At 40.7% G+C, this 15,000-nt stretch overlaps 1 protein-coding gene and 1 long non-coding RNA gene across 2 annotated transcripts in view; both read left to right on the plus strand.

Annotated features, from left to right (window-relative positions):
* Positions 1–15,000, plus strand: part of LOC134443788 (NACHT, LRR and PYD domains-containing protein 3-like) — a 104,239-nt gene that overhangs the window by 83,571 nt on the left and 5,668 nt on the right. The gene's annotated exons all lie outside the window — the stretch shown is intronic.
* LOC134443773 (uncharacterized) lies at positions 875–2,036 on the plus strand. The gene is made up of 4 exons (XR_010033742.1): positions 875–993; positions 1,602–1,698; positions 1,781–1,865; positions 1,988–2,036. It is a non-coding gene; the product is annotated as an uncharacterized LOC134443773 (long non-coding RNA).

Genomic DNA, 15,000 nt, shown 5'->3' on the forward strand with positions numbered 1-15,000 from the left:
CAAACGCAGCTGCAAGGGTTCTTACAAAGACAAGGAAGTTCGACCACATTACTCCAATTTTAAGATCGCTGCATTGGCTCCCAGTAAGCTACAGAATTGATTTTAAGGCTATGCTACTTGTGTTTAAATCACTAAATGGAATGGGACCCACATATCTACTGGATATGTTTCAGCTGTATGCACCAACTAGGTCACTAAGGTCAACGGAGAAGAATTTGCTGGTGATTCCAAAAGTCAAAACAAAGTGTGGAGAGGCAGCCTTTAGCTTCTATGCTTCAAAGCTTTGGAACCAGCTTCCAGATGACATAAAAAATGCACCCACTATTGATAGCTTTAAATGTAGACTCAAGACAAAGCTGTTCTCAGATGCTTTCCCCTAGCTTAAATTACTTATTCTTATTATTTTTATTTCTATTTAATTTGTTTTATTTTATTTTATGTTATTATTATTTTTACCTTATGTTTTATCTTAATGTTTTTAAATGCTTTTTGACTCCAATTCATTTCCTTCTTTCTTCCCTGTTTCCTTTCATTTACATTGTTAACTTTGTGAAGCACATTGAGTTGCACCTGTGTATGAAATGCGCTATATAAATAAACTTGCCTTGCCTTGCCTTATTCTAATTAGCATCGTCTCTGATAATTCAAATATTCCAGGAAGTGGTTAATTGACCGGATGTTGTTTTGTGATCAGTGATGCGTTTCCAGGGGACGTTCTTTGAGGGGACACATTAAACTTTGAGGAAGTAGTGTCTTGTTCAGTGTTCACGGTTTATATTACTGAAGGACAATTACAAGTCTAAACGGAGAAGAGTCGTCATTTCAAGGTGTTTTCGCGGACGTATTGGTATGTGGATGTTGACTCTGTCGGAAGTATTAATCAAAGTTGACACGAGAAGTTGGAGCGAATGCGAGAAGAGCATGCGATGAGCTGCCTGCCTGCTGCTGCCTACTGCCTACTCCTGCTGCTGCCGCTGCTGCTGTTGCATCCAAGTAAGTTTGGCTGCTAAAATGTTTTGATATTCACTGAACAGACATGCAATTGCCTGCATAGTCCTTTCTTATTTGAAAGATGAATCCCTGTCGCTTGCAAGATACACAATCTCATGCCCATAGTGTACGGATGTAAACAAACTGAGATGGGGTGTCACGTTGAGTAGCTTTGCAGATGTAGGCAAAGAGATTGGCACATTACTAACGGTGTTGGACTACCATAAATGTAAGTTAGTTTCTTTTCTGAGGTCTTTGTAGTGAGTCATGTTGTTTTTTGTATGTTTAGATGAGGTAAGCTTAAGCCTACTGACTTCTGAAATGACTGCATGAATGATTTGTCCCAAGCTTTCTTACAGTAGGCTACTGACTGACCTCAGAAATAATTCATGGCGTCGTGAACCTGCTGATGTATTTATTTGCACTCATGTAGTAATTTACTGTCATGAAAGCTAAATTGTGACTTGACTTTTTCCTCACTCAGTTGTTGGCTCATGACAGATTTATTTGATAAGTGGAAGTGCCCGCTGATGCAGACCCAGTGTAAGTATACATGCTGGCATTGTTTTTGTGACATTTAATCTCATCTAAATCATCATGTTTTTGAACAGTGTTGGGTAGCCAGCCACCCATGTATGTTGACACAGCCAGCAGCGGGCACCCATGGCACATGGGGATGGACCCAGGAGTGGAGGATGACCCAATAGGGTGAGTTAGTGAGCTAATGTCATACACATGTAATTGTTTTAGGTGTATGGGAAATAATTAAATGTTTGTTTACATTGTACAGATGAACGTTCAGCCCACTCACTGTTGACACCAGTGACACAGTATTGACCAGATCTCCTGGAAGTGCCCCCTGACGCAGACCCAGTGTAAGTATGCATGCTGGCACTGTTTCGTTTATTTAGGCTATGTAGGGCTTAACACAGTATTTGCTTTTAGTGATATGTAATAAATATTTTGTCATATTAAATCTCATCATGTTTTTGAACAGTGTTGGGTAGCCACCCATGCATGTTGACACAGCCAGCACCGAGCACCCAATAGGGTGAGTTGCTGAGCCAATGTCAGAAACATGTAGACTATACCCTACCCTCATATGTAAACCTTCGCTAGTCTGTTTCTCCCTTAATATTGGTGTCAGATTCGCACAAATGCAGTTCTGGGGTGCTACCTTGCTATTAATCAGGCACAGCAAGTATGATTTGAAATCCGTGTCGGTCAGTGTTAATTTTGAGAGGAATTTTTTATTTAGTTTTAGTTTTAGTCTCTTGACGAAAATGCAATTTTAGTTTTAGTCACAATTTAGTCATCTAAATCATTTTTTTCTTAGTCTAGTTTTAGCTGACTAAAATTCATACAATTTTAGTCGACGAAATCTAAAATAATTTTAGTCAACCAAAATATTACATTCATTTCCTCTTGTCTACACTTCTCTATAAAATTGTCAAACTAAAATACAATTTGGGGACATCAGTGATTAAAATGACATATTGTAATCAGTGTTCACGCTAGAATTCTTACTGGCCGGACAAGTGGCCGGCTGTATTTCAGAATACCGGACATTTGAAATATCTAACGGACCTTCTCTCATATAGCCAAACACACACTCCCTAATGGGTCAAAGTGAAGTAAATTGGTCTTTTCTGCCAGCAAAACTTAAATTTCACTAACATTTGGCCAGTTGGCTGGTGTTAATTTAGAGCCCTGCTTGTGCGCTCCGGGGAGTAAACGCGCGCTTTCTTTCACACACTCGAGAGCTCGAACTGAAAGAGAGAAAAAAACAGCCAGCCACGTGCTGTGCGCAGATCCCTAAATTATCAACTCAAACAGTGTGTTTTATCAGCAAACCCGAGTAACGAGGTGATGCCTGTAATAGTGCAGTAATGGTATCGACGCTACTGAAATTTGAACTGTATTGCGTTGTGTTCCTGCGCTCTCGAAAGTAATGGAATTGACACGTTCCGTACGATGCTCTATGGGCTACACGTTTTGGCCGGTGATGAAAACAGTTATAAAGCCCTGCATGCACTTTCACTGGGACTTCTCGCGAGTCCATCGTTCTCCGGAATATTTAACTTGACCCTCTGTAGCCTACTTGGAGATCCACCACCATTCTTCAGCAGAGGTAAAAGTGAAAGTGATTTGATGCTGCGATGCTGCGCATGCCATTGAGTCCCAAACCGTTAGGCTTCACTTCGCAACTGGGCATGAAACGGTTTCGCAAATGCAATGCCCTTTGTTGTGTCCACTGATATATTGGTAAAAATAGCCTACAACAAAACAGAATCGTTCCTCGACAGCACAGCAGCCAGCGCGAGCCAAGTGATTATAAGCATAACTTGATTGGGGACAACGACGGTGGGGACGAGAGCGCAAGCAATATTGCGTGCTGTTTATGACAAGTTCATTTACATAGGCTATTCTCAAATATTTTCAGCTTTGTTCAGTTTCATATTAGGCCTACTGGTGTTTTGTACCTTTAAGTAGGCCTATTTAAAATGAGCTAATATTATTTACTGACTAATTGCAGTCATTTTTGTCGGACATTTTGTCCGGCCACATTTTATTTTGCCGGTCATTCATGCATGCAAACGGCCAATGTCCGGCCACAGCCGGCTAACGTGAACCCTGATTGTAATCATGAAATATTGTCAAAAACTGCCAGAGTGTCTTATAAGCCAGTGCGTCCAATGTGTAAAAAAAATCATGGCCACGACACTCATAAAGCTCTGTCGATATTTTACGACTTCGGGGGAAAAACGGGACTGCACGTTATGAAAAAATACTTGTGGGTATACCAGTAATCAAGAGCGTCGCGGGGTAGCCTACAGGCACCTGTTGGAAGACGTCTCTCTCTCTCTCTCTCTCTCTCTCTCTCTCTCTCTCTCTCTCTCTCTCTCTCTCTCTCTCTCTCTCTCTCTCTCTCTCCCGTGCGCGTATTGCAAGCTGTTGCATATTATTTGCTTGATGCGAAGTTGTGATGGCATACGCACTCTGGTTGACATGGTTGTGTGCATGGTTGCATGCATTCGCAAGATGTTATTGGAAAAACGCATATGAAAGCGTGGAAAGGCCGTTTACTTCCTCAGGGTCTCCGCGGATCCTTAAAAAGTCTTAAAAAGTCTTACTTTTAATATTTGGTTTTTAAGCTCTTATAAAGCCTTATATTTCGCCAATTTCTGGAAGTGTGGTATTATATTTACGTGGGAGGTCTTATATTTCATCTGGGTAGCTTGAGTTTCAGAAAAAAAGTCTATTTCTTTGACGCTATAAACCTTATTTAACCGGCATACGTCCCTCATAAAGATGCGGAAAAGTAGATGAAACTGATCTGTGTTTGTGGCGCAGCGCAGCCCGCTGGCCACACAGCGGAGGCAGCCGCAGACCTGTGGGCGCAGCGTCTAGCCTACTTGCATGTTCTAGTAGAAACAGTCGAAAAAGTGGTCGAAAAAATATGAACGTTAATCTAGATGGGTAGATAGATGCAAGTTCAGTGTAATGTGGCTTGAGGACAAGAAATAAAACCGTTAGCTATCCAAAGCAACGTCGGAATATGAAGCTTGATGTTAACTGTGTCGGGAGGACGCATAATCATTTAGTCGTTGAGGGTAAGTTTTTAAATGTTGTCTATCGCAAGCATGTTAACCATGCCCTCGCGTTTGGGTAAAAGCGTTTGCTAAATGTAAAGGGTTCATTTCATAAAGTCCATTATGACCGTATTCAAAAATAATTGTTCCTTCATACAATAGCCTAAACTTTCAAAATCGCCTCTAGATACGTGACCGGCTATTTGACGCCTCTGTCAAATGCAAAATGATTTCGTTAACATGATGATAGCATGAGGAAGTGAGCGTGAGGCAATACGAAATTGGATGAGTAACAGAATATGTACGAAGCCAATGATCTGGCTAGGTGCGTAATGTCCAAATCGGTAAACAGATGGGCAACGGTAAACGCGCTAAATGCTTGTTATGGACATGCTGGAAATCGCTTCCAAGTTGAGCGCCGTTTCTTGCTCCCATCTAGAGAACAACAAACTACAGACAGGCTAAGCTCAAACTAGAACGCTTGCTTCTGCTACCCGTCTCTGATAAAGCGAGCTGGAGGAGGAGAAACGGCAGTCACTCAGAGTAGTCGTACATTTAACCCTTTTGACACCAGGTGTCCTCTCTCCTAATAGCAAAGTGCATTCAACTATTTATCCATCAGAAATGATGAATTGTTTAGCCATTTTTAATGTGTAGCCTACATTTAAAGGCATTTGATGAACATTCATCTGATTTTTCCATAGGCTGTCAAAACATGCGTGGGACCCTCAATTAAATGCCAGTTGTCAATTAACTGACCATATGCATGCATGGTGTCTGTAGGCCTACAGATCAGTTACACCTTGCTACTGCTTACACTGTGTTTACCTAGGTTACACTATAAAAGCACAGTAGTCATATAAATGTGTTTATTATATATAATTATTTACTAGGCCTACATTTCATTATAGCAATGTAACATAAGCAATATTGCAATGCCTCACCCCGAGCGGTGGTCTTATATTTTATCATCAGAGGTCTTATATTTGTCTTAAAAAGTCTTATATTTGGTGATCCAAAATGTGCAGAAACCCTGTTCCTATTTCAGTGTCCTTGACTGAAACAAGTCGCAAAACTCCACACTTCCGAATCCTTTGCGATCAGCACTAAAGTGATTCTTATCAGAAGGCTTGTACCTACGCATAGACCCTTAAATTACAAACATTAGCGAACATTGAAAAAAGATCAGACAACGACCGTCGGGTAGCAGGTTCATGAAAGCGATTGGGAGTGGAGAAAAAAAAGGCATCGTTAGAGAAAGATGTTTGCTACTGTAGGACAGACAGCACCACCACTATTTCATGACTGCATAAACTTCTTCGTCATGGATAAATGGGCAACAATATTTTTGTCCAGCCAGGATTGCACTGAAAAGTAGGCTACTGCTGTTAAAAAAAGGTCACGGGCGTGCAGCACCGACGCTGCATGTCACTGTGCCTGCGTGTTTGTGTGTGTGAGGGAGGGGAGGGAGACGCGGAGCAGATGGGTCGCGACTTGCGAAAGATCAGGAAATTCTTTTTCAATGTTTCAGTGACATATTAACAAAAATGCTTCCTATTTGTATTGGTATTGGTATTGGTATTGGTATCTTCCTATTTGATGGTATTGTAGTCACATTTTAATTTTTTTTGACGAAAATATGAATCAATATCGTATTTTTCGTACAAACACATGCTGTTTTTTTCGTTATCGTTTTATTGTCGTCAGGGGAAAAACAATCGTTAACGATAATTATGGCGAAAATATTTCGTCACGAAATTAACACTGGTGTCGGTCGGGTCCCAAAGTGTCTGATTTCACGTGAAATGACCCTATGGCATGTTTATACAGTAGGTTTAAATAAGACGAGATGTACTCCAATGTCATGCGCCTTTCTGTTCCAAACCCTTTGGAAGGGACTGTATATGGAAAAAGTCGATAACGGTCTGAGTTCCTGCTTCTTAGTGCATATTGCTTTCTACATGACTTGTGTCCAATAATATTGCCCATAATTGAAAACTGTGCTTTTTTTGTTTGTTTCCTCACAGGTAGCATCATGAAGGCAGTTTACCCCTGAAACTTTTTACAAAGGACCATCATCGTCAGAAAAGTTCCTTTAACCCTTTATCTCCCATAGCGGCCGTGAACGCCCGGCCACCTCTCTCCCATAACGCCCGCCGACACCCGGAGTATTTTCATAGCTGAACAGAAGTCATCATGCAGTTTCTACAGCTTTCACTTTAGATCACTATTACAGACTCTCAATATATTTTTATTATAAAAAACTATTTTGGGAAATCCTGAACTACAGTGCAAAGTGGCTGAGCTCAAAAGTACGGGCTCGCTGCTGCTGCCCAGTAGAAATTATCTTTTAAATGCAGTACAGTTCCTAATTGTGTGTTCATGTGGTAATTACGTAAATACCAAACACTGACATCCGAAGCACACATGAACGCCACCGGCCCTTGTAGAAAATTTTGATTAATGAATGCACTATATCTCTTCTCTTGCCTCCCTCTCCTCTCCACAAGCTCTCCCCTCATCTAATCTCTTCATTTTGCTAGTCCTCATCTCTCTTTCTTCATTGTGTTACTGTTTAAGCTGATAACTGTTACTTTTAAAAATTAAATAGTTAAAGATATTGAAGTTGTCTGTCTTGTGTTACCGTTACCATGAAGCACATCATCTCACATCTCAAATGTATTGTGTAAGTGGTTTGTAAATATTTTTGATGAGAATAGTAAGATCTCTCAGATGTTGCCTCCCATGCATAAGCAATGCTCAACAAGTCATTTGTTGATGTTTTGGAAAGCATGGAAAGATTTTCACTTTAAAAGTTCCCCAGATATGCGTTAGTAATGAGTTGTAAGTCCTTGATAATGCATAAGCAATGCTTATCAAGTCATTTGTTAATGCGTTGTAAAGCCTTAACAGGTTTTCACTTTAGATCAGTTCCCCAGATATACTTAAGTAATGGGGTTTAAATCCTTGATAATGCATAAGCAATGCTTATCAAGTCATTTGTTAATGCGTTGTAAAGCCTTATCAGAATCTCACTTTAGATCAGTTCCCCAGATATACTTAAGTAATGGGTTGTAAATCCTTGATAATGCATAAGCAATGCCTATCAAGTCATTTGTTGATGTTTTTGAAAGCATGGAAAGGTTTTCACTTTAAAAGTTTGCGAGATATGAGTTGGTATTGAGTTGAAAATTCTTGATAATGCATAAGGAATGCTTATCAAGTCATTTGTTAATTCGTTGTAAAGCCTGAACAGGTTTTCACTTTAGATCAGTTCCCCAGATATACTTAAGTAATGGGGTTTAAATCCTTGATAATGCATAAGCAATGCTTATCAAGTCATTTGTTAATGTGTTGTAAAGCCTTAACAGGTTTTCACTTTAGATCAGTTCCCCAGGTATACTTAAGTAATGGGTTATAAATCCTTGATAATGCATAAGCAATGCTTATCAAGTAATTTGTTGATGTTTTGGAAAGCATGGAAAGGTTTTCACTTTAGATCAGTTCCCCAGATATACTTAAGTAATGGGTTATAAATCCTTGATAATGCATAAGCAATGCTTATCAAGTCATTTGTTGATGTTTTGGAAAGCATGGAAAGGTTTTCACTTTAAACGTTTCCCAGATATGAGTGAGTAATGAGTTGAAAATTCTTGATAATGCATAAGCAATGCTTATCAAGTCATTTGTTAATGTGTTGTAAAGCCTTAACAGGTTTTCACTTTAGATCAGTTCCCCAGATATACTTAAGTAATGGGTTATAAATCCTTGATAATGCATAAGCAATGTTTATCAAATCATTTGTTAATGTGTTGTGAAGCCATAACAGGCTTTCACTTTAGATCAGTTCCCCAGATATACTTAAGTAATGGGTTGTAAATCCTTGATAATGCATAAGCAATGCTTAACAAGTCATTTGTTAATGTGTTGTAAAGCATGGGAAGGTTTTCACTTTAGATCAGTTCCCCAGATATACTTAAGTAATGGGTTATAAATCCTTGATAATGCATAAGCAATGCTTATCAAGTCATTTGTTAATGCCCAGAAACATCCATGAGGGGCAGTCACATGAGCCTCAACTTACTGTTTGCCATGTTACCAGTCATCACACACTAACCATTACAAAAGGGTTAATTAAGATTTCACTAATGCTAAAGCAAGAGTTTACAAACCGTTGCCATACATGCCTAATAGTACGTAATGGTTAGGCGGTAGGAGGCAACAAAGAGATAATGTTTTTTTTTTCATAAATAAAGGTGGGTTATCTGACATTTTAATGATGGTTTACTAATGCTTATCAGAAAGTTCAATCACCATAAACAAATCATTACCAAGAAATGCATAATGACTAACTCGTGATTCACTAAGGGTTGACTAATGTTAAAATAAGGCTTAACTAAGGCTTAACTTTGCTTAGCGAACAGTTACATCAGCACACACAAACCATTTACTAACGGTAGAAGTTAATGATTAAGAAATGAGAAATAATACTTACATAATGACTAACTCGTGATTCAGTAAGGGTTAACTAAAGTTAAAAATAAGGCTTAACTAAGGCTTAACTTTGCTTAGCGAACAGTTACATCAGTACACACAAACCATTTACTAACGGTAGTAGTTAATGATTAAGAAATAAGAAATAATACTTACATAATGACTAACTTGTGCTTCACTAAGGGTTAACTAATGTTAAAATAAGGCTTAACTAAGGGTTAACTAATGCTCAAAAAGGGGTACTTATTATAAAGTGTTACCACATCAGGTAAACGCACGAAACTCCTGGATGAAATATGCCAGCGGAGACTGCCAAGAGTGACACCAACAAGATGGAACTTTTCTTCGCGTTTGGTCTGCACTGTCTATGAGCGCAGAGAAGAACTCGTGGAGCTCTTCGAATTCATTGTGGACAACTACGATGATTTTGACGACGACACTGTGCACAGCGCTGACGGGTACCTCGCTCTGCTGACGGGCTTCGAGTTTTGCTTCCTCCTCGCCACATTCAACGCTGTGTTCGCCTACTCCGATGTGCTCTTTGGAATCTTGCAGAATAAGCAGTACGACATGCAGTTCTGTTAGTCCAGCATTGCTGACTTTTGCAGCACCACGGAGAGAGAAAAGGCGAAGTTTGATTCCATCTACGAGGACACGGTGAGCGAAGTCGGGGCTCCCAGCGGCCGCAGGGCACAGAGCGTTGGAGACGCGCGCGCAGCGTACCAGCGCCTGCACAGTGACATCCTGGACAACATTCTCACTCAGCTGAGGAACAGGTTCAAGGATCACGAAAAACTGATGTTCCTTGCCCTGCTGGACCCCAAGAAGTTTGCAACATACCGAGAAAACTTCCCCAGCGCGGAGTTCCAGTGCCTCACTGAAAACTACGGGCTGCACTTTGACCTCCCCAAGCTCAAGACTGAACTGACAGTCATGTATAACATGGCAAGCTTCGAGGGAAGGAGCCCATCAGACCTGCTGAACTTTATCACACTTAAAGAGCTGACTGAGAGCATGCCGCAGCTGTATCGCCTCACCTGCCTGGTGCTGACCATTCCCGTGTCCACCTCCTCCGTGGAACGGTCTTTCTCGGCTCTGAAGCGCATCAAAACGCACGCCAGAAACACTACTGGACAGGCTCGCCTGGGAGCTTTGGCACTGATGTCGATCGAGAAAGGACTTCTTTTGGAGCTTAAGTCTAAGGACAAACTGTATGACGCTGTCATCGCCCACTTCACCAAGAAAGACCGACGAATGGATTTCGTGTTCATGTGACTAGGTAAGTAAAAAAAACACAATTTTTATTATTTCAAGTTCTTAATTCGGGGCATTCAGTAATCTGTGGTCTATTTATTGTGTTATTTTGTGGAGGTTGTCTGTGACAGCGCAAATTGCTTTTGATAAGTTATCAGAAGTGCATACGCGACCCTGGCATGATCAGCCCGTGCATACGCGACCCCCCCCCCCCAAAAAAAAAAAAAAAAACAGGGCTGAGGGCTGAAGTGAAGGCCCAGCCGTAGTGCTCACGGTTCGCCACTGCTTCAGTCATTGTCACATAGCCTACCACAACATAATGTCACAGAATCCATGGAAACCTAGGAACAAACAAGTCACCTTACAGACAGTGTTGTGGCTAGGGCAACACATGCATGAAGGGCAATGAATGCATAAAAAGCAAGCATATGTGTACACCAGCATTTTCTGTGAGGAAATGCAATCTAATTATTATGATAACTAGTCCCTACAGTTAATTTTATGAAACTTTATGAAGAAAGACCTGGGCAAATAAAGCCCATTCCATTCAGTAGGCTCATTTCTCATGAAGTAGGCCATAGGCTAATTGAATGTTCAGTATTTGTTTAACCTCTCACATGAAAGTAGGCCTATGCCCAATCAGGTTTTTTTTCACCCTACCACGAAAATCATGATCATTGCACAAATAAAGAATGGTCTAATCTTTCCAATCACTTTTAAAATCTAACCGAGGGTGCTCCATTTGTGCAAAACGAAATATTGACTCATAAAACAACAGGCCTACAGTCCAGAAACTCAAGGCTGAGAATGAAACGAATGAGCAGGCACAGTGGGGGTTTGGGGGGGATGTGATATTGGTAAGCAAGAAAACCAATGGGGGTCTCCTCGACGAGATTTTTTTCGTATTGCATCCATCACGCACTTGAAAATACAATCCAAATCCAAAAGTGTCGCAGCAAACACGAATAGGCTACTGTAGCGACCAAGGATCACTGAACAAGTTAACAACCACCTGCGTTACTCCGTGGTTGACAACGGTGTCAATTATAGGGGACCAATTTCCCGGTGCCCTTACCTTGAGTTGTCTTGACCGCAGAATGTAGCCTATCCCAGAATGTATCCCAACCTCTGACTGTAATCCACGCGTTTCCACAATCATGGTTCCAAATTCCAAGGTGTAATCCATAGTAATAGCAAGAAAGGAATTGTGCTACAATTTAGCTATCCCACGCAACGCACTTGTGTGACTCGTGTTATCCGATAGGCATTACATTGTTCATTCGTTTCTTCTTGCGTTTGTCCACATCCAAAACAGTTCCGTGTCGGGAAAATGTGCGTTACTGAACAATCGACGTTTGCCCAGTGCTTGTTACAGCACGTGGATTAATGCTTCACAGACGTTTTTGAAAACACAATACACTGTAAAGTGTAGGCTAAATGAAGCACCTTGCTGTCTGTGTGATGTCAACTGGCCTGGGACAGTTTGGTGGTTTGGCAGTACAGAGAGTAATGTGTCGTCTTCAAAATTAACTTGTATTATAAAAGCAACTGTCTTGAGCCAAAAATGTAGAGCGTACTGTAGGCTGAACTGGCGTCTGCGCAACATCCAGTGAGAGATTATGTCGCTTGATTTCCAGTTTGTATTTGCGCTGGATTTTGATGCTTGAACCAATTGGAAGGGGGGCCCCCTCCAGCTGGGGGTACTTTGACTGACTAAATTGTCGTTGCGCTGTTTGGCAATTGACATTTTCACGTTGTCGCTGATGCAAACCTATTGGGAGGGGGACCCCTCAAGCAGGGGGTATTAGAGAGGCGCTGTTGCTTCCCTCGCAGCAGAGCCCTTCATACAGATGACAGTGCCTTATTGTAAAGCTATTTAAAATCGTCATTGCCGTTGGGTACATAACCTGTCGTCCTTGGGGGCCCCACCTACTCGGGGGCCCTAGGCAACTGCCTACATTGCGTACCTTAACGCAACGGGCCTGCTCATAACTCGCACAAAACATAGGCATAATCTGCGTTAGTCCTGTTATTGAAACGGTCAGGGCCTCGCTGCTTCAAAAAGGCAGCCTGTTACAGCAAGGTTCAGCCTAGTAATAATAGCAGTAGTGACGTTAAAAAGGTTGTAGCAAAATCGACGAGAGCATAGGAGGAGAGCTGCCTGTCAGAATAGTGTGAGCGTAGCTGACAGAAGGCTGGTCGTCTGAAATGTTTTCAATGCTGGCGCGCGCAACAGCATGGAGTTGCCGCTTGCTGCACTGGAAAGCCCACGGTGGGAGGCTACGTCGTGACGCTAGTGTCCATGGGTAATGTGGGAAATCTCGCCTTAAGGGCTCTGCATACTTAACGTGCGCACGTTCGTCATAGCAGCGGTTTACCGTTCATAATTTACTGTACTCGGGCGCTACTGGCCAAATTGGCGGGTAGGTATTTTTTTCTACTAGCCAAAATTAATTTTCACCCGTGTTTGGCGGGTTGGCGTGTGTTAATTTAGAGCCCTGATGTTAAGTATGATTGTTGTGTTTACAAAGTTGTGACTTGTTATTATCTGAATTATATTGTGTTTATTATTTACTGGTTTGCACGTAAGATTGCTATGCTTGGTAAGCATGTATTTGGCATGGTAGCTGTTGTAAGTGTACAGTATGTATGTGTTTGGCATGGTAGCTGGCCTTGGTGTACAACATGTACAAACCCCAACTCCATAGAAGTTGGGACACAAGGTTAATTGTGAATAATAACAAAATACTACCATTTTCAGAAGTCTGGTTCTGACATTAGTTGGAGAACGGTACAAAGAAAACATATCAGCCATCAAAACTGACCAAAATTATTGTTTTGGGGAATATTAATGAATATCTAAATCCAACGAGTTGGGACGGGGACAATGAAAGGCAGCAAATGTCGAGGAAGACTAAAAACAAAACAAAAGACATCACTCAACAGTTAATTACATTAACCAATGAGATAATTTTATATAAAAACAGTGTTGATTCCTATCTTGGACATGATTTCAACAGCTTAAATGGTAGGTGTATTCCTTGTCATGTTTTGCAATGTTTTCCTTTCTATCTGTAGTGCTTACAGTGTGACAGGTCTTGACCAAAAGCCTGCCATTTTATGTCCTGCTGGTCCTTATGTTGGAGGTAAACTGTTAAAACATAGTAGAGAACACAATTTCTCCTTACTATGTGGCAGTAATCGAAGATCTCCTTTCAAAATATATTGCACGAGTGGCTTTTCATGCTGTTTAACCCTATCCAGACTGGGGGGGGGGCTAAAAGTGCCCGCACCAACTTTGATGTCGTATAATTCCTTAACGACTTAAGCTATGACTACGAAACTTGGTGACTTTTCCTAAAATGTTGTTGGCTACAGTTTAGTACCAAAAGATTATGTTTATCATTTTTGCCGTTGCCATGGCAACGGTTTTCTGACAGGTATGTCTGACCGAAAATCACTGATCTAAGTCTCATTATTGTTCCTTTTTCATATTTTTTTGTTATTTCCATTAGCATAAGACAACTTTGTGAGCATTAAAGTGGTCTGAAGCATATAATCATTAAAATTTAAGCGCATTACCTACATTTGATGGATAATACATTATGGCGAAATTTTGGGCATTATAATCAGATGATGTCATAATGACGTCATAATACCAGATATTGACACAAAAATGATGTCATTCATAGATGTCCATATGTAGATCATCTCCCCAAAGTTTGGTGGTCATACCATATTCCGTTCATGAGTTATGAGGGGGGGGTCAAAAGAGCCCCCCCCCAGGCCCAGGAATGCCAAAAAAGCCCAGTCTGAATAGGGTTAAAACCCATTTATTTCATTCAGTACTGTATTCAATTCTACAGGTGAGCTAGAACAGCTTAAACAATGTACTACTCCACCCCCATGTTATCATGGAGGCTGACTTTTGAAGTTAGCACTAACACAAGTTGGATGGCCCATTTTCACTGTAGCAGAGGATGTGCAAGACTCTAATCTTTTCAAAAAGAATTGACTTCTGCAACTTCTGCTGACTTCTGTAACCAAAGGACAGTTTCCCATGTCTTCTGGATCTATTTCGAGTGAGCTCAGGTGCATAGGAGAGTGTTAAACCCCTGTTTCATTTGCACACATGAAGCATTCTTAATATGGTCAATTTTCAATATCTGTAATTCTTGGGGTGCTAGAGTGAGACTACAGCCAATATACATTTCACGATGTCATGAATCTATACAATGATTTTAATGACAAAAATATGTCTTATATACACGTTCACTCAGTCACGGTAAATCAAGGGAATTCAAAACTTTATGTAATAACTATGGTAATTGTTCCCTCTGCATCTTTAATTCTGAGTGACTCAGTCTCTCTGTGATTGTCTTATACCTTGACATTCAAATTGTTCATCAGTACAACTCATTTTGAAATGTTCTTCATTGTTGTTTTATCTTATTTGGATGTTTATAATATTTCACTTATCCCCGTCCCAGCTTATTTGAGACGTGTTGCAGTTGTCAAATAGTAAATGAGTTAATATGTAAATGAGTACATATGTCCCCTAAAACAATATTTTGTCTCGGTTTTAACACTTGATATGTTGTCTTTTCACTATTCTCCATCTAAGGAATGTATTGAATGTTTTGAAAATGATAGCATTTTGATTTTATTC

The sequence above is a fragment of the Engraulis encrasicolus genome, unplaced genomic scaffold (assembly GCF_034702125.1).
Source record: "Engraulis encrasicolus isolate BLACKSEA-1 unplaced genomic scaffold, IST_EnEncr_1.0 scaffold_36_np1212, whole genome shotgun sequence".
Lineage (NCBI taxonomy): Eukaryota > Metazoa > Chordata > Actinopteri > Clupeiformes > Engraulidae > Engraulis > Engraulis encrasicolus.